This window comes from Athene cunicularia, assembly GCF_003259725.1.
Source record: "Athene cunicularia isolate RWA chromosome 5 unlocalized genomic scaffold, athCun1 chr5_part2, whole genome shotgun sequence".
Taxonomy (NCBI): domain Eukaryota; kingdom Metazoa; phylum Chordata; class Aves; order Strigiformes; family Strigidae; genus Athene; species Athene cunicularia.
The window spans coordinates 957462-969775 of record NW_020799102.1 but is presented as its reverse complement, the minus strand read 5'-3'; the positions used below and the strand labels follow the sequence as shown (position 1 = coordinate 969775).

General features: G+C 47.3%; 1 protein-coding gene across 2 annotated transcripts in view; it reads left to right on the top strand.

Moving 5' to 3' along the window:
- CCDC9B (coiled-coil domain containing 9B) overlaps positions 1 to 6793 on the top strand; it is a 49825-nt gene extending 43032 nt beyond the window's left edge. Inside the window, exon 14 of one of the 2 annotated variants that reach the window (XM_026850261.1) lies at positions 3859 to 6793. The gene's annotated coding sequence lies outside the window, so the exon portion shown is untranslated. The remainder of the gene's footprint in view (positions 1 to 3858) is intronic. The other variant, XM_026850262.1, reaches the window with a different exon arrangement.
- Positions 6794 to 12314: the final 5521 nt, after the last annotated feature.

Below are 12314 nucleotides of genomic sequence, written 5' to 3'. Positions count from 1 at the left end.
CAGAGCTCGCTCCCACTGCAGCTGCTGCTCAATCCAGTTCCACTGAGCAGCAGCTCTTGCAGCGAGCAGCCACCATGTGGGTTTTGCAGCTTCCACTGCTAATGTCTATTTATGGCACTAAAAATCACCAGCACCTTCAAACCAGTTGGAGATGTTGTGCAGAGAGTGTGGTGGGGCTTTCATCCTTTGCTTCAAATAACAAGGAATAAATATTTACCCGAAGTGCAGGACTGGAATCCCTGGAGAATGTCCAGCAAGTCCCAGAGAAGTAAACGATACACAAAAACCACAGAAGCTTTTCCCTGAATTCTCTTGAGAAAATTAATCTTAACATCTTTAGAGAAAATGCAGCTGGGGGTAGATTTCCAGAGCAGCTCCAGGGATCTGACCCTGCAGCTCTGGCTGACGTAAACAGGAGTGGGGCAGGCAGGGCCTGTGTGCTGCAGGACTGAGGAGGTCGGAAGAGGTCAGCTTTCTGATGCAAACCAGTGCTAAAGGTTGGTGCAGGAAGAAGTACGAGCACCATCATGCTATGGGCATTTCAGATTCCCAGACCATGTACCACCCAAGCGGATAGTTTAGTCCTCATGTAGAATTAGGGAGTTGTGTGGTTTAACACAGGACTTGCCACAGTTACCTCCATGCTTCTGGAGTGATGGAAAGCCTTTCTGTGGCATAACATGGGAAAATACTGTTAACATTGGAAAACACAGGGATTATGTGAGAATGGTTCAAGAGAAATGTGCGTGGACTGAAGAAACACAGGGAAGGACTTTGGAGATGTTCAGGGAATGGTTCTCTAGTCTAGCAGAGAAAAGGCAGAAAGTGATGGAGTTGTGACCTTCATAAATAGTGAGGTAGTAAACACCAGCGAAGGAGAAGAAACATTCAAGCCAGGAAACAATGCTGGGTTGAGAATCAAGGTATTGAAGAAGCCTGTGAATAAATATGGAAAAATTAGAAAAAGGTTATTACCTGTTGGAAGACAGAGGACTTGGCAGCACGCCATGGCTGAAGCAAGGACCACTCAGGCAGCGGGCCTGAGCAGCATGCTTTGGCAGGGCTTGGGTGATACGGCACTTGTGATGGCAACAGGATGAACTTGAGGACAAAGTTGTGTGTGGTCTTCTCAAAGTTGGTGACCTCTGTCAAAGCAGGTGCTTTCACTGACACCCAAAAGAATCGGTGCACACATCTTGCCTGGAAGTGTAGGCTCTTTATTCCTAAATCTCTGGCACCTTGCAAGAGCTTCTGTCTCTTCCTAGGTTTGTCAGGGTGACTTGAGGGGAAAAGGAACCATTAGAAGCTGTTAATGCGCTGAGAGTCACGGGCCAAAGCTTGTTGTTGGCTCACCTGTACTTCCTTATGGCTACTTACTAAGTGTAACAAGCCCAAACATAATTTAGGGCTCTGGCAGGCAAGCTGTTGCCATGCTAAACACTGAAAACAGAGCTGCTGTTGTAGCCTGCAGTTGCTGTTACCCCAGAGCTGGCAGGAGGGAGCACGTGCCCCTACCTCCGCCAATGGCATCAACCCTCTTAACGGGTCGTAAACCCCACGTGAGAGGGGGTTAAACGCACCACGCAGTGGTTGGCCATGCCAAGGGGCACAGTCCTGTCCCCCTTCCTGCCAGCTCTGCTGTTGGGAAGGAACAGATAGACTGGAGGGAGTGATGGTATCTTAAACCACTCCAACAGGAATCTCCACCAAAGACTCTCTTTACCTATTTGAGCTCATTGAGGGTTGCAGTGATAGTTTTTCTACCAGTGGCAGATCTAGATAGGATTAAGATTTTTTTTCCCCCTTAAAGAAATCAGTTCTAATTCAAATGGGAATTAATTCCAGGGTGTCCAGTGGCCTGTACTACACAGAAGATGTCTCATCATCTCACAGGTCTTTTTTCCAGCCTTACAGTGTATGTTGGAACAGCAGATATATATCCATTTAAAAAAAGCTTAAGTGAGAAAATATGGTATGATGATGTCTAACAGATGGTCCTTACACATCATGTCTGAGTTTGCCAAGTGGTATTTCACTGAGTGGTCCACCAAGGACAAAATTGCCACTGGGAACTCAGGACCTGCCTCACGAGAGACCCAACAAAATTCTGTCTCCCAACCCAAGCAGAGGATGGCTGGTGCTAATCTCAGCTGCAGGAAGAAGGGCCACATTGCCAGGCCTCATCAGCTACATCCAGCTGCAGCTTTCAGGGACTTCGTATAGATCCACCCCCATGAGATGAGATGTAACCAGTAGGTCCTACAATGGACTGTAATTGGCTTGGCTGTGAAAGCCATCCCAGTGACATCCCCCATCCAGCTTGGTCAGGCTGGGAACTGGGAGAGCTCAGCAGTGATCTGCATTGATCCTCTCGAGTGGCAGCGACACACGGGGGGCAGCTTGGCACCGACCCCTCGCTGCGGGTGGCAGAGCCCCAGGCAGCACACAGCCCGTTGCTCACCCGAGCCTGGATTTGCGGCAACCACGGCAGCGCAGAACTTGCTAAATCTCTAGCTGACCCTTGAGTTATGCATGGAAAAGAGGATACAGTGTGAAATGAGAGAAATGCTAATCACTATGTCTAATTGCTAAGAGAAATAATGACTCTAAAGCCCACCAGTGTCTTGGCTGTAAAGACTCTCTCATGCCCAGAAAGGTGTCTGTAGTGGAAGGATATTGCAGAAATATGAGAGAATTGTTTACCAGCACTAATAACACAGGGCTGTCAAAGAGACTTTTGGAACCATTAGTAGTAAAATAGATTAACAATAAACAGAGCTAGCTCTGGAGTCAGTTCAGACTTGTCAAACAGATTTTATGATATTTGGACCACCAAATGCAACTCTGAAAAGCTGCTTCCTGGCCCTTCCCAGCAGCATTATAATCCCAAAGTGAGCCGCTGCAGCACTGAGCACCCCTCAGCAGCAGGACATAGCCAATCCCATCCGTTACACACACAGAGGACAATGAAAAATGTCTCCAGCAACAATCTTAGGATCTTCTCTCAGCTGAATACAGCATTGGTTCAGTACCTCTGGCATGATTTCAGTGCAGTTCCTTATTAGATATCCGAGGCTGTGACCTTAAATGATTCCTTTACAGGTTTCCTTTTCATGTGAGCCAAGCTTACTATCACCTCTTCTGCCTTCATGACATTTAATCTGTTTTTCCTTTTATATTGCCCCTCTGCCCTTTCTTGGGAGCTTTGAGTACTGAAATCTGCATCAGCAAAAGGCAGTTATGGATTTAAACATGAATGCAGGAAAATGCCAGCTCAGCAATGCTGAGCAGCACCCAAGCATTTGGCAATTAGAGGGGGGAAAAAAAAATAAATGTCTGCCTTTCCCAATTAAAACCAACATATCTGGGTCTGGAGACAGCTAAAGGACAGCAGGCTCCACTCACGGGATGTTTTTTTCACTAGAGAAAAGCTGATACCCCCTTCTGCCCACAGTGAGTACAAGTGCTGCACCCCTCAGCCATGTTTCCGGAGAGGACCACAAAGCCCTGCCCAAACCCAGCCCCTCCTCTTGTTGTGCCAGGTGCTGTAGAAGCACACACAGAAGATTGTTGTTCTTGAAACAAAAGGAGAAAGTAAAGCAGACTTACCTGACCCAGAGGAGGACGGGGAGCATGTGTCATCCCAAACTGTCATTCAGTTCACCCCCGGGCCGCGCAGCCCCGCGGCTCCCCTCGGATCTGGCAGGAGGTGCCTGGATTATGCTGCAGCAGTGCCCCCCAAGCAGCCCCAGCCCTGCAGGAGGGTCAGGCTCAAACTCAGCAGACATTTTTAATTTACTGCTCAGCAGTTCCCCAAAGACTGATAATCCCCCTGCTGTCTCTGCTCTCCTTTCACAGGATAAAGTGCTGAAGGCGGTGGATGAGAAGAGGAGCACAAGCTTGTTCTCGCTCTTTTACCTTCTATGAAATCAGCTTTCAGCACCTGCCCTGTGCCCTTCAGCACCCATTTGCAACATGGGGGTCCCCCTCACCATCCCCACTCCGTTTTGGCATCACCCTTTCCTCCCCATATGCTGAAGCACAGGGAAGGCTACACACACTCCCAGCCTACAAAAAACCCACCATCACTTAATCTTTTGTATTTGTTTTGCCGATATTGCAGCTGTGTGGCAAGCCAATGAATTGTCTACTGGATGCACTTTATTTTATTTAATAACTAATTCTGTTTAAAGTTAAGATTTAGGTTTCTGGGCACAGCACCTGTTTTCCCTGCTGCACCGGGAGGACAGCTGGGGCTGTGCCAGCTCTCCCTCGCTGCTGGGCAGGGAGCAGGCAACTGACAGAGCATTAGGAGACAGGGTGAGAGGCGTTATGTTGTAGTTCAGTAGGTGGATGAAAAAATAGCGTGGAGAGCAGCTCTCGTACTAGGGGTTTGTATGTGGTTGAAGTGTTGGCAGAGATGTGCGGTAGCGGTGTGGGCCGCAGGACACAAAGGGCAGCAAGTGTTCTTCAGTTTGGTTGCGGGGTGCAGGTGCTTTTGGGAAGCACACGCCACCCCCAGCCTCCTCCCATCAGCAGGAGCAGCGGCCCAACCCGCACCTCGGAACACTCTGCTTTTTTCTAAGGAAGGTGGCTGCTAGCTTGAGCAGGTATGTCTGCAGCCCCACAAAACACCCTGCCCGCTTCCTACGACCAGGAAGGCTCCGGTAACCGGAGATATGTGCAGCTCTATGTGCCAAGCAGGGCCAGGAGAAGGACAGCACAAATGCCACCACCTTCCTTCTCCACCACACGCACAAAGGAGTCAGCACCAGGACCCAGGCCAAAGTGGAGCTGAAGGTCTAAGGCTTCCTATCAACTGCTTTCACCTTCCCGGTTGTGCCTTTCATAGCCTTGTGCTTGAACAAGAGTGCAGCAGTTCCCCTGGAACCTGCCACGCAGACATTCTGACCTGGCCTTAAAAGACACCTTTCAAACCACGGATCTGGATGAGTATTTATGGACATAAATGTGCAAGAAGCTCAGCTGCCTGGGCTTCCATGCAGCTATGGGACTCACAGCAAACTAGGACCTGGCTGAAATACAGCTACCAATTCCAGAGAAAGCAGGCACAAGGAGTAACACCAGAGTTTCTGACTTGTGAAAGACAGAGCAGAGAGAGTATCGCCCTCAGCTTGAAGCACTGTTCTAAAACTTGATGTAGGACAAACATACATGCAGACACGTATGTGTAGAGGTGTACTGGGTTTCATTGCAGGATGCATTTGTTAACCAAAGTGGCAGACTGCCTTGGTGATAAGGTTGACACGTGTGGGCAGAAATACTGTACGCTGGTTTAATAAACTAATATTTGCACAGATAAACATTTTGGTTTTCCACATAACTTAGATCCACATCACCTATCTCATGAAGGACAAGCCTGGGAATTTCCTCTCCATGCCAAATTCAGGAGAGTTCACTGGCTTCAGACCAGGTATTATCAAGAAACAGAGTGTGCAGCTTTCATGTTTTATCAGTAGAAACATCTTCACCACCCCAAAGCTCAGACTGAGTTTATTTGGATTTCTGCAACAGATAAAAGAACAGATAGATAAAAACCAGATTGTAAAACTGCTCCAGGTCCTGGAGATTGTCCATCACTATTAAAGGCTGATTTCCCTTATCTGACTGGCTCAAAAACCTGCTTACAATTGTTTAATTTATTATTACTTTTTACATCACGTCACTGACCTCAGTCTTGGCCCAGTCAGTCATCCCCCAGCACAGGTCAGGACCTGGCTTGCCTCACAGTCCCTCTGAAACAGTCTCAGATCACAAGCCTGTTGCACCCCAGCAGCAGTTGGACACGCAGCCAGAAACTTAACAGTGCCCCTGGCCCAGCACTGAGCTGTAGAGATAAACCCAACTGCAGTTGTTGCTGCATCTTCTTGCCCTAGATTCCCTTCTGAAAGGAAAACCATCAATCTTCCCCCATTCTCTCCTTTTTCTCCTGCAAATCCAAGTAACTTTGCATTTACCAATGCCTAGGAAGGACTGAGTCTGTACCAAGCTGCAGGGATGGGACTGTACAGATACTGCCTGTTCTAAGTGTAATTTTTTTTCATGCTTATTAACACTTTGCTCAAATGCACTTTGGTTGGTGCCTGGATTGCAATTTTTCAGAAACCTGTGGCTAGCTCTTTCTTCTTTACAGTGAGAGAAAGGACTGAAAAATCTGATGTAGAAGGATTATTTATATGAAATAAAAGTTGTAATGAGGAAAAAGTTCCAGTTTCTTAGAGTTTCTCAGTCCCACACAGTTTTTCTGAATTGAACCAGTAATCTCTGCTTTTCAGAGCAACAGCTCCAATTCGGATTGCTTACCTCTTAGGAAAGCACCTAATGCTTGGGCTCTCTCAGCGACCTCACCTGCAGAGCTCAGTGCAGTGACAGCAGTCCCTCCTAACACCAGGCTCCTCCTGAGGCAGCCAAGCTGCCTCCCCGCCACAGCGTTCTCCTGCCAGCAATCGTGGCGGCAGCTGGCAGGGTGCAAACTCATCCGCCTGAAGAGTTGCCTGTTTCCTCCCAGCAGTGGTTGGTAGCTCAGGGATTTTGTGAAAGCTCTTCTAGCTCTTCCACACAACAGATAAACAGCAGTGATTTGCAGGCAGAACACCGTTTTCTTTAAACTGAAAAACTAGCTTGCCACTAGACACTATTCTAGTTGGCAAAACTGACCATCAATCTCAACAGGGTAGCTCTGTAGCTAAAATCTGTTATCAAAACTGATTCCAGACTAGTGCATCAGCTCTTGTATAAAGAGATCAATTTAAAAAAACCCACACCAAGGACAAAAATACATATGGATAAAGTTGGAGATGCTTGTTTCCAAAGCTTTACCAAGTCAATTACAGCAGGAAGCAACAATGTGATCCCACCAGCAGCTCCCACTCTCCATCCCTATCTCACCAAGTCAGTACCTACAGCAGCATATCCACGCTGACCACCACCAAGTAAAGCCCTATGCAGTGTCTAGAAGCAGAAATAACAGAAATTCACTCATTTTCTGCACCAGTTCCCCTCCAGATAAATTGGTTGCAAATGGCATAGGAGCCTGAAGCTAAACTGGCATTTAGTCAGAAATTTTTGTATTTAAAGTGCATAATACAGTGGTTAGTGCTTTTTAAGTTATGTGAAAAGCTTTTTAAGTCAGAGGCACAGAGCAGGAGCAGGGTACAGCACTGCTGGGAAGTTCAGAACACTGCCTGCTGCCTTCCCTTGGAGAGGTGGTACAACAGCAGCTCCGCCAGTTCACAGGCTCCGCAGCTACTGGCAGGCAAAGCCAACGCTCCAGGAATTCCACAGACGTCTCCCATCACACCGGATTAGTGCAGCAACATGACAACCGACCAGAGATGAGGCTCTCCCAAAACTGCCTCTGAGGACACGCAGAACAGCCAGAAGTCAAGCTTCACCTCCTCAGCTTTGTGCTCCAGCTCGGGTACAATTGTTTCTTACACCGCTCCCCTCTCCACACACTCCAGCACCTCCAGGACTCGCAGCCAGCCATCAGTAACACTCCCCCATCCGTGCGCAACCCTTTCCAGAGCGACCCACTGAGATCGGTTTTGACTCCTCTGAAGGAGATCCCTGATGCCCAGCAGCAGCCACTGACTTTGTTATCAACACTACACCACAAGACTGCTTTTCAGCTACTCGTGAATTAAGCCAAGATCTGGAGTAAAAAGACCACCACCTTGTCAGAAATACAGCCCAGCCCCAGGAACCTGGGATTAGGATGGTAAACATTACATCAGTGGAAGCTGCAAGAGAACATGCTTGGGGAAGAGGTAGCTTTGGAAGATAAAAATGTAATCAGCTACTGGAGCGTATTACATGCTCTAGTGACTTTTTTCCCAGTTATTTCCCTTTCTTCTGGTCCCTCTGCATGTGAGCTACACCAAATGCACTCTCCTGGAACAAATTGAGCAAAATGGGGCAAGACCAGCGTGTGCAGGCAGAAGGCTGTTTTCTACATCAATAAAGAGGCATCTATTATATGCAAGGAAGGAACCAAGAAGGTTGAAGAAAACATCCTCTGTTCTAGATACACCTTTGATGGGACACATTAATAATTCTTCACTTATTATTCCTCCTTTTAGGGAGCACTTCCATTATTTCAGAGCTTGCAGTTCAAATCCCTCTGCAAGGATCTAAGCAGAGGCAGCATTACACAGTGCTGGAGGGTCACAGTCATCATGTGAGAGTTAGACAAGGCAGTATTGGCAGAAATTTTCTCACAAGTCCAATTCCTCCCTCACGAGACTCTTTTCAGTCAGAAGTGAACAGCAGAACATGACCTGGTCTTCTCTCCATCCTCCTAAGAGATTACTGTGGTTAAGAATTCAGAAATGAAAGCTACTACGGTATTTACCTTTCCCTGACACTTGACAATGATGCATTCTGTCACCGAGTTTCAGAACTAAGTTGTACCTGAAGCACAAACATAGAGTGATCTCTGTGCCACAATTTTTTAAAGGCTCTTAGAGGAGGAAAATCTGGAACTCAACCCAAAATGATAAGAGACCCAAAGCTTGGAGGGAAAGGTAGCATTGTAAAATTATTAGCATGTTTAATCAATAAGAAACCGAGGTAAAAAAAACAGAAGCACAGATGCCACTATTTAATCCCTATTCTCACAGCCATCATGCTTTTACAGGAGTATCCCACAAGCTGAAATTTTGAGACTTGTTAACTTCCTTATATCACTAAAACCAAGAGCCTAAGGCCCAACATTTCACTTGTCTTTGATTATCTTCATCCAGACTGACTTTCAGACAACTCCCTTTCAGGCAGATCTGCACACACTGGGGACACGACACGGTTCTGTTTGCGAGTCACATGCAGGACAGCATTTGTGTAAAGGGACTTAACCCTCACCAGCAATTCCAAGGAAATAACAGTACCGAACACAAGGTTACAGTGATTTCTATCTAGGAAGCAACACAAAAGCCTGTGCCTTATCTCACCTGATACAATTACACTAAGTGAACTGAATTTTTATTTTTTTTTTTTTGAGGAGCAATGAAGGGTAAGACTGAATTGCTGAATTGGAGCTGAAGTAATACAACAGATAACATGCCTTTAAAACCTCAGGTTTTCCCGAGACTAGAAACCACACCATTTTAGGGCACTAAAAAATTATGTTCAGGTGCAGATGAGTGTCTCAGCACAATGATGGGCAACATAACGCAAAAATTTTCAGTCCAAGATGACAATCCAGCTGGTATCTGTTGCAGCCAACCTAATTCCCCAGAAATTCCTAGTACTCTGAATTTGTAAAAGTTAGCTTCACCTATAAACCAGTCCAGACAAGACTTTTCCGTTACTAGAAGTATTTGCAAAGTGCACTTAGTCCCCCATTTCTTGGACAGTCTGCCACAAAGAGAGCAGCAAGCACCAAGACTGGCTCATCACAAGCTGGCAACAGCAGGATCTCTTAAGGGGAACCTGTTTTCCTAACGAGGCCTACAATTCCTGGCTTGAGAAAGGATGGAAGAGGGATTTTAGCTGAAGACTCTGGACCCAAAAGGGCTTTGGAAAACAAGGCTGCTCAAATCACAAAAGTTCCCTGGCCATTAGGCCAGCAGCCCACAATCCTTCTGTGTCTTTACAGGCCAAAACTTCCCTGCCTTGAGTACAACAGCAGTGAAGTAACAGGATGCTCCAAAGCCAGCTGTAAGAGGTACGGAAATAGAAGCGTTTCACTTAAATCTCAATTTGTCAGCAGAGGAGAAGATGCAAAAACAGTCTGGAAACTCATCAAGCCTGCACTTTCATACAGGAATGGAGACAGCCACAACCACCTTCGTCCTGGCTCATCAACTATTTTTATCCCCAGAAAGGGAGGCAGCCCGCAGCAATGGGTCGATTCCCTTTGATAAGGCATATCTGAACGTCATTGTCCCAACCATCCTGTGCCACCAAAACCACAAACCAGGTGAAAAGTTTTAAGTAGTTCCTGCTCCTGAACACAAGGCATCTCTCCGCAGTTACATGACAGGTTGGAAGAGGGCCACACAGCCCATTTAATTCAATTCACTTCCTCTTCCATCTGCTCAACACAGGCTCTATTAGTCTTCTGAGAGCAATTGTATTTAAAGTGAAAAATGCCAGGAGTCTGTATATCCAGCATACACTGGATGGGCCATCAAAGCCACTACAGATTCACCAGCTCTCAGCTGCAGGCCAGGACCAGAGAAATCCCAGTATCTGTGTCATTCCACCCAGCTTTTATCTTCAAAGGTTTTAAAAGTTAAACACAAGCTCCCTCCCAGAGATGCTTCCCAACTGGTTCTGCATTTAGTACCAGAGCCAACGAAGACTAAACTCAATGCGCACCAAACAATGAGCCTGGCTTGTTTCTCTTTTACTCATTCCTCCCTCAGAGTGCTGCAGAAACCTTTCCCCCTACAACTGGAGGCGCACACCACTGAGACAAGCAGCACCCTCCACAGCAGGGCCCAGAGCTGCTGCACATGTGCAGCAGCCCCATGAACGGGTGGGTACCCAGGCGCCGCAGGCAGAACCAAGGGAACAAAATCCCCCGCTCCTGCAAAAACAGACAAACACGGGGCTAAACCCAGCCAACTGCCTGGCCCAAGCCAGGATCCAGCATGGCTGCCAGGGCAGCAGCAGCCCTGCTGCTGCAGCTGATGGACTGGAAGAGTTTAGAAGCAGCTCAGGAGGTAACAGGGGAGCACAGCAGCCTCCTGCTAGAGCGGCAGCTCCAGGCTTGCAGCTTCTTCACCGGCTCTTCTACCTGCTCTGCAGAAGGGTGGCAACAATCACACACACATGCTTTTTGGCTAAAATGACTAAGTATGATCTTTCTTTCCTTCCCATCAGCTAGCCACCTTTTTTAGCACATCAACAACATACCGACTTTCCTGTGTGCTCTCCAGAAAAGGAGGGTGGGAGATCACACCCAAACCACTCCGTCCCTCCTTTTGCCCGATTCCCTTCTGGAAACCCTCCGTTCCTGGTTTCTACCTTGAACAGATGCTGTAAAGCACCCAGCTTACAACACAGGCTTAACGCAGCACCAGGTATGATACAGCTATTTCCCCTCCAACTTTAAAAAAAGTCGTCTCATATTTTACAGTAACCTTCGCAATTTGCACAACTGAAACACGTACACCACATCCGAGCATGTTTTCATCCCTCAGCATAGGGAATCTCAACTCCAGAGATCATTTCAAGGGACGTAGAACAGCCTGGCAGCCTTACAGTTAAGGCACTCAACTGAAACCATCAATATGAAAAGCAGCCGCTTACAATGACAGAGGTCTTGCAGTTCCCTAGTTGACAGCCCACATCCCACAGTCATTACAGGCCTGTTTTTTTGGTTTTGGGTTTTTTTTTTTTTTGTGCACAGAACATTTCTGAAGACTACAGGGCAGGAAAACCTTAAGCTAGGAGGAAAACCTGCCCAAGGTGCATCACAAGCTGGCTGGCACAGACTGACCTCCGGACACCACTGGCTCCAGGGTGCCAGAGCCAGCGAGGTGCCAGGATGGTGCGTGGGCTCGGCCACCCAACGCAGGGAAAAGCACAGGTGTAAAAGCCAGGACACACTGCACCACCCACCGCCGCAGCTGCCCCTCGGCACCCGCTCCACCGGCTTCTGTCGAGGAAGACCAAAGCTCTTCTCATCACCAGTGTTTAGGTGCCAGGATTAGCAGAAGTTAGGCTTGCGCTGAGGTTTCTCCACCTACCTAAGGAGACCAACGACAAATGAATCAACATTATATGCCACAGCTGCCCATTACAGTTAGCAAACCATTTCTGCTACCCGGAGAGCCCTTCCTGTCCAACATGCCTCTCAAATCATCCTCCCACACCCAAAGAGAACATACTGTATTACAGAGACTTTCATATTGGGAAAATATTTTAATATAGTAAACAAGTCAATTTACCTTTCACATGTTTTTAAATAAGTTTATGCTCATCGTTAAACAAAACTGTTTTTACTTAAACAATCGAGTAAAGCCTCTAAATTCATATTGTTCCCATCTGATCCTGTAAATAGTTGAGGAATTTTGGACACCGATATCCTTTTATAGGTAACAGACTGGCATAAATAGCGCAGGAATTCAATGCAGGTTCAAAGGGAGAAGCTAGCCCTGGTGAGGAAAAAAACGAAGCCACAGAATTCCCTTTTGAGGAAGAACGGGGGAGGAAAAAAAAAAAAAAGATACCGCAGTTCTCCTAAGTAAAACCGCTTCCTTCCCCCGCCGACCGCCGCGTCAGGTCAGTCTCCAGCCCGAGCTCTTCGGGGCTCGTCCGCGGCGGGGGTCGCGGTGCCGCCGGCC